Genomic DNA, 8,144 nt, shown 5'->3' on the forward strand with positions numbered 1-8,144 from the left:
CCGTGCTTAAAACAAGAATATAGAAATAAATCTATGGCCATGCTAGTTTCCCGCATTCACATCACATGCATTCATATAATATATTAAGGCTAAGAATTATATATGCATGATTATCTTGGGAGACACTTTGTCGACATCACATGTCACATTACGAACCTAAGTCTAAATTCGAAGAATTCGACTAACGGTGCGTTCCAGTTTTGTCTTTTATGATTTCTAAAATCAACTTCAAGAAAAACTCCATTTTTGGGTTTTAAAAGCCCGGGTCTATTTCGGAAAAATATTGGTTTGATTCGTAATGATTTCATAAATCAATATAAAGAGAAATCCGTTTTGGCCTTCTGGATGGCCCGGATTTATTTTGGAATTATTTGGTTGGAATCGGAAGAAAATTTGGCAAAAACTCCCACTCGAATGATGGTCCCTATTCGTGGTTCGAAAAGCCTCGAAAAAGCCTGGGATAAGTCCTAGACAAGTCCCGGCCCAAGCCCACAAAAGGGCTCGGACAAGGTCCGGACATAGCACGGCCCATAGGGCCGGCATGTCCTGGCCGAGGCTGATAGGCCTAAAATTAGGTCTTTCCCCAAGTGTAGGGGTCAAGTTATAGTATTTAAAATAAGATCGAGTATCGTTCCAAAGGACAAGCTATTTTACCTAAATTTCGAATTAAAAACCCCCTTCAAATTTTTGGTTTGATTTGGAAACTACTTAAAGAAAGAAACCAATACTAATAGACTAATAAGAATGAAATCAAGATGAGAAAAAGGATCTAGGGATTTTGATTTCACCACATAAATGGACTACTTAAGACAAGCATTCAATCAACAAATCACTTTTTGTTTATAACTCAAAACCTAGCTTAATGAACTAATTAGGTTTCGGATAATATTCTTTAATAACACAATTCAAAATCAAGAATATATGATTATATATCATATAAAACTAAATTCCTACACTATCATTCATTATCTAAAAGGCATATCTCATCTAATAATTCAATAAAAGCATGAAATATCTAATTATAATGCATGAATGATAATAAGGTTTTAGAATCAACATGAAATGACAATCAATAGGCATTGAAGCTCAATATAAGGATTCATTGATTTATAACATATCTCAAAATAAGCCCAAATATGGGTTTCCTCTATACCCTAGATACAAATTTAGCTACTCATGGAATCTAAAGTAATAATCATTGAATTTATAAAGTAAATGGAATTACAAAAGATTAATGGAAAGAAATCACTAAGAATGTTCAAAATTCATATTCCCATGTATCTCCATTTTGATGTCCAATGTTAGCTCCAAATGTCTCAAGAATATTACCCAAAACTCCAAATAATAGCTTATTAGAAGATAAAAGAAGAGAAATTTAGAAGTGAGATAGAAGAAGAAGAAGAAGAAGAAGAAGAGATGTTAGAGAAGAAGGTATGGAGAAATTAGAAGGTTAGAAGAAGAAATTAGAAGTAGAAAGAAAATGTAGAGAAGAGATGAAGGTGGTAGAGAAAGTAGAAGAAAAGAATGGGGGGCTAGGGTTTTTAGTTTAGAAGAGGTAGAGAGAAAAGGAGGCTAAAAGAGGAGAGAGAGGCTAAGAGGGGAGGGGAAGTGGCGCTTAGAAATTAGAGAAGGAAGCCTTTTGAGAGGGATTTTAAGTCTAGCTTTTAATGGAGGAGCAAGAGATTTATTTATAGAGTTGGGTTAGGGTTTTGGTTGGGTCAAATGGTAAAAGGTGTGAAGATGAGGGTTAAAAGGGTAAATAGAAAGGTTTAAAAGGATAAAACCCTAGTTGGGCTGGCGGCTAGGGTTTTATGTTGGAAATTCGGATGATTGGATATAGCCAGATGCATGGAGTTAAGTTGCGGGTAAAATAGGAGCCGTCGGATTAGATGACGCGCGGATCTGGAGTGTTGGTAAGGTGACACGCGTCTGGGAGCACGGTTCTAAGTAGCTTCGGGTAACACGGGAGCACCAATAAAAGGGCCAGATGCACAGCAGCCGTCCGATCTCAAAAACGCGGAAGGGAGAGGCTGAGATTAAAATATTGGATCGGGACCACCAAGTTAAGTTGCAGCGCGCTCCACCGGATCAGGCCTATAGGGTCCATTTCGCTGCTTAGCGAAAACACGGGATTTAGATGCACCGGCCTCCGCCCTTCGACACGTGTCCCGCAGAATCCCGCACGCCCGAATTTGCACCGAATGTATCCCACCTGGTCAACAGAATTTGACCCATCTTTGACTTTGCATATTTCACTCATCCGGACTCCGATTTGATTTCTGTTTTCTCCTATGGACTCGTCACGACCTCTACTTCTCAACCACGCACTGACCTTGGCCAAATTACCAGAATTTCCTTGACTCCAAATGACCAAAATACCCTTTATGCATCTTTTCCTCGTTTTTAACCGTTTTTCACACCTAACTCTGCAAAAGATACCTAATCAAGAAAACCAACCATTTTATTACAATAAAGACTCGAAACCGACTAACTTGGCTAAATTAAACGACTTAGATGGGACATTTTCATGACCCATCAGAGACCTGTCAAGGCCTGGTCTCGTCCTGGCCGGAGCCAGGACGCTAGTCCATGTACCAGACGCGTCTGGTGCTGGACCGAACCAGCACTAGGTGTCTCGGACCTAGTCCGAGACACCCAGAACCTCCCAAACGCATCTCCAAGACGCGTCTGGTCGAGAGCTCTGGACGCGTCCTAGATGCGTCCAGGAAGCTACCAGTGCAGCTTCTGGTCGCGTCCTAGACGCGTCCTAGCTGCTCTGGACGCGTCTCCAAGACGCGTCCAGATGCTTCCATCACAGCTGGTGGTCGAGTCCTAGACTCGACCTGGACGCGTCTCGAAGACGCGTCCCAGCTGCTCTGGACGCGTCTCTAAGACGCGTCCAGTAGCATTCTGGTCGCAGTTGCTGGACGCGTCTCAGCAACTGCTCTGGACGCGTCCAGTGGACGCGACCAGCAGCTTCTGTCCGGCCAGGAAGCTTCCTGGCCGGACACTAGGGTTTCCAAAACCCTAGTTTTCATTTTTTTTTTTTTTGTTGCAAATCTCTATTTGCTAACTTCCAAATTTTAAACTCTTTCTAAATTTTGAAATCCTTTTAGAACACTTCCAAAATTGTTCAAAACTTTTAGAAATTTTTTAAAATTTCCAAACTTTGTTTTTGGGAGTTTCTTAAAACTCAAAAACAATTCTTGTAGAATAATTCCAAATTTTTGTTTTTGGGAGTTTCCTGAAACTCAAAAACAACTTTTTTAATCAAACAATTTTGGATCAAAATTCTAGGTTTTTGAAACTTTTTCAAGAACATTTTTGAAAACCAATTCAAAATCAATGAAATTCAATGTTTTGAAATACTTTCAATCATCAATTTTGATTTTAATTTGAAAAACTAGTTGAATCATATTCATTGTAATCAAATTATGAGTTTGAAGTACTTTTAAAACACTTTTAAAATACTTTATAAACTCAATCTATCAAACTATCAAGCATATCAAATATCAATTAGTTCGATTCTTAGCAAAAACTAGTTAATTGCAAGAGGCTCTGACGCCACTGAAGGGAATTATACCCTTATACTAGTGTTTATAGCGGATAACGACATCTAATGTCTAACACTAGTATCCCCAAGATCATCATGCAAAACTAGTAATTAACCAATAAGAAGATAGTAGATTACCTTAATCGTTATTTCCCTTGAACTAGTTGTATAGATTAAAGAAGACCAAGAGCTTCAAACGTAGCTCCTCTACTTGGGACACCGAATAGTGTATTTAATCTCCCTCCTTGAAAGCTCGCTAGCACTCCAATGGTGGTTTGATAATAAGAAGACCTTCTTCTTGCTTGACTAGAAGCTAGCTTGGGAATTAGCTCACTTTCTCCTCTCTACTTGATGCGGTAGAGTAAGAAAGCTTAGAGAGAAATTCCACACCTTATTCTCTGCCCTAAGAGTGTTTATATAGAACCCTAATAAGAATCCACCTCCTTTTAAGTTTCCTAAAACACCTTTTAGAATAAGATTTAGGGAAATAGTCAAAAATAGCAACTAGTTGATATTTTCTCAATTCCCTAAATATATGACGTCCAAACCCAACCAAAATTGGCATATTTAATGCTCATAACATAAGGAAACGTCCCTCCAAAAATCAGCCCAATCCGAGCCCTAAAAGTGCCCGAATCGGCCTAGGCCCAAAACCCTTATTTCGGGCCTTTTTGCTATCTTTTGCCCAAATTCTATTTAGGCCTGTGAGATATGTTTATGGGACATTCCCAATGTTATATCACACTCCCACTAGTCATATCATCCGATTAAATACCCATTCTTATGTGTAACCCGATGTAGGATCCGATCGAAGTTAGCCGCGAATTACTTCGTAATTCGACGATCGTAGTTGGTTTCTAGCTAAACGCTATGACCCCTAAATCAATCGGATTTGATGATCTTCTTCATTAATTGTCCTAGCCGACATATTGCTCGCATTGCCATCTTGGTCGAAGGACATCTCCTTCAACTCCTTCATGGGGAAGCGGGTGTAATTAACAAGAGAAAACAATATGATCAACCTCTTATTGATCTCAACATGAGAGGAAGAGAGTCGTAAATCTGCTGGAAAATGCCATCAGAGATAGGAAAACCCCAACATTTCTGCTTCAATTATCTTCTTATCGGTTTAGTTATAAAATAGCATCAATAATGCAACCCAAGACTGAGGCTCAAATGAGGTATAGATGAAGCAAAATGATTGTTGAAAAGGAAATTTTTTTGAGTAGTGAAATTGATCCCATGAAAATTCTTGATAACTTTGGTTGTTACAAAAAAAATATTTTGAGCCGATGGTAACCAACATGCAGGAAACTATGAAAAATATGTTTTTTTTATCAATGGAAAAATGATGTATACACATATGCCAAAGGAAGTTATCATTATACGAGAACACACAACTATGAACACCTTATTTAGTTGTTTTTGGTTCATAAAGGTTAACCTCTTCAACAGAGGTGGAGCCAGAAATTAATTAAGCCACGGGCTGAAAATTAGAACTAATAAAACGGATAGTCAAATTCGAACTTGTTACGTCTTGATTGAAGTATTATACTATCCCAGATTTTGCCATCTATCTACAACTCTTCTCATGATTTGTCGTACTACTTACTCTTATTATTGCATTTCGACCGGAGTTGCAGCCCGATGGAGCCCACTAGTGGCTCTGCTCTGCAAATGATCAGCTAGTGAATTTAAATTCATCATGTTTCCTACCTGTGAGAACGCCTCGCTCTTTATAGTATTGGGTCATACTAGTGAACAGTCTTGCTAAATGGGTTCATTGCTTGGGAGGGACTTGAACATAATAGAGCGCATTATTAAAGACAATACAGGTGGCTAGAGAAGGATCAAACCTTTAGACTTTTATTTTCAAAACCTTACGGATTTTCGTGGTGTTGTTAAAGCAACTCCAGTGTGGGTCGGACTGAGGCCAAAATCGATTTGGGTGGAGCCCCAACCGACTGCTTCAGTCACCCCTAACATTAGGGGTGACTGAGAGCAAATCCAGTGTGGGGCGGGCTGAGACCAAAATTTCAAATTTCAATTTGCAGATTTGTGTTTTGCACTTTTGACAAAACACATGTGCAACCTTATGGGTGAAAGTTTCAATTTCAGTAACCGAGAAGATGGATAGAGATTATACAACAATAGATTATTCACTCTACTTACACCGTGTTTTGAGTGAGAAATGTAACTAAAATGGTATAAGAATATATGAACAAGACTTAAGCGAGATAGATAAATAGGTGCCTCTGGTACTTCAACGTTTTTGAATTGTCGCATAACTGAAAATTAAATTTAAATTCAGAATTTCAATCACATTTTATCAATTCTCCATAAATATTCGTGTCTCACTTCTCTTGCAATAATGTTGTAACCAAGTGTCCTATAATCAAAATATTTAGAGAATACAGAAGAAATTGTGAAGAGATGAAAGTCTACAAAATTTTTATTTTGAGGGTCATAGAGTCACATTATATAATGACATCTTAAGTTGCATATTACATTAGTCCAAACCCTACGAATATCTTCAAAAAAAATCCTCGAATATCTTCAACAAAAAAACCCACTGAGTATATATCTATTTGTGGTGTTGGATTCTACAAGATGAATTGTGATGGCACCGCATTTTCATTGCATTCAACTATTAGTTTCGTGCCACAAGCGCATGCTATACATAGTTTAATATAAACAACACGCTTAATAAAATAAATTTTGTAAATAATAATATTATTTTAAACTGAGAAATAAAAATAATGCGAACATGAGATGTGTCTCAATTTTTTTTTTTTTGACTTGACGAAAACATATACTCTTCTTTATATTACAAAGGCTACTAGACAGAGGCTTCTACCATACAATATACTACCTTAACAAAAAAAAAAAAACATACAATATACTATTATTCTGCCTAAATATATTATTCTGCCTAAATATATTATTCATAGCAAAAGAAACTTGGCCAAGAAAAATCTTTAAAAACTTCAATAAATCTATCTATTTATTCAACATAAATGCTAATACCCTTTTTGTGTGTTCTCATTGGCCACAAAAATCCGAAAAACAACCTACTGAATCTAGTCCATTTTATGGTTAATATTCTTTCCTTTCTCAATTTTACGTACCTAGCCGTTTTCTTAGGCCTCATTTGGATAAACGGATTCTAATTGCAGTTGCTTTTCTTTAAGCGCTTAATTTTCAGTGCTTCATAAAAGTCAAATTTTGTTGTTTGGTAATATTTTATAAAAGCGCTTTTTCGAAAATAAAATTTAACTGCGCGCGTTTGGCAAAAAGAAACTAAAAATGTTTTTACCTAACAATTACATGTTAATCTTATTCATCACAACAAACCTTATAGTTTATATTGTTCTCTTGTATAGTTGTCTCCATCTGTCAGCTCCAACTACCTAAGTCGTCATGGTGATCTATGAAACAAAAGTCGTGATGGTCATGATAAATTGAAATATATCCTTCAAAAACAACTATATCGAAATAAAATTAACCAAAAGATTTTAGATGACAGGCACATATTTTAGACCTTACTTCTTTTTGAAAGATTTTTAGACCTTACTTGGTTTAATAGAGATTCCATGAGAATGTTAATTACTATAAACTTTTGATCTGAGAGAATTACTGAAACCCCCCAACTTTGATAATGCCTTTACCCCAGTTTAATTAGTAATTACTGAAACCCCCAACTACGTTTGATTTAACTTTGATATTTTCAATATTACTTTTTTATCCTCTTAAGTTTTCCCCTACTTCTGATAATACGTTTACTAAAACCCCCCACTTTTACTTATAATTACTGAAACCCCCCACTTTAATTAGTAATTACTGAAACCCCCATTTTTATTAGTAATTACTGAAACCCCCAACTTTTTCAAATTTTTTATTAATTTTTTATTAATTATTTCCTCTCTTTCTTTATTTCATTATTTCCTCTCTTTCTTTCTCTCTCTCTCTGTTCTAGAATTCAGATTCAGGTGAGTTTCTAGTTCCTTTGATCTCTTTAATCTGTATTTCATTCACTTATCTTTCAATTTTGAATTCCAATTACTTCTAAAACACAAAGGTTTTCCCTCTTGTATTACTTCATTCATGCATGATTGAGAAAGTTAGAATTTCAAACTCATCTTCAATTTTCATCTCAATTTGTATATGAAAAAATTATGGGTTTCTTTTGCTTATCAAAATTTTGTATGATTCCCCTATTTTTATTACAAGTTTAATCAAAATCCGACTGTTTTCCGATTGAAATTCATGGAATTAGAACCTAATTCTTATACATCTGAACCCTTTATCTGAAATTAGATTATTTGGATTTTTCATGTTGGGAGAATTTTTTTTGTATACATTGTTATAGTATATATCATGGAAAAGGCTAAACGAACTCATAAACGACACGGAAGTGCTGAAATTTTTTAAGCGCCACGTCATGAACCGTTGATATATTGGGCAACATAAAGTGAAAATATAGATCCAAAATTCACAAAGAAGAAAATGGATATCTCAGCACTTTATCGCTTTTCTAGGTGTTTGTCTGGCATTTTTTGTTATTTTTACGGTCAAATTTATTACCCGAGTG

This window comes from Eschscholzia californica, unplaced genomic scaffold (assembly GCF_041429995.1).
Source record: "Eschscholzia californica isolate CP2 unplaced genomic scaffold, dmEscCali1.0.p SCAF_6, whole genome shotgun sequence".
In the NCBI taxonomy this organism is placed as follows: Eukaryota; Viridiplantae; Streptophyta; class Magnoliopsida; order Ranunculales; family Papaveraceae; genus Eschscholzia; species Eschscholzia californica.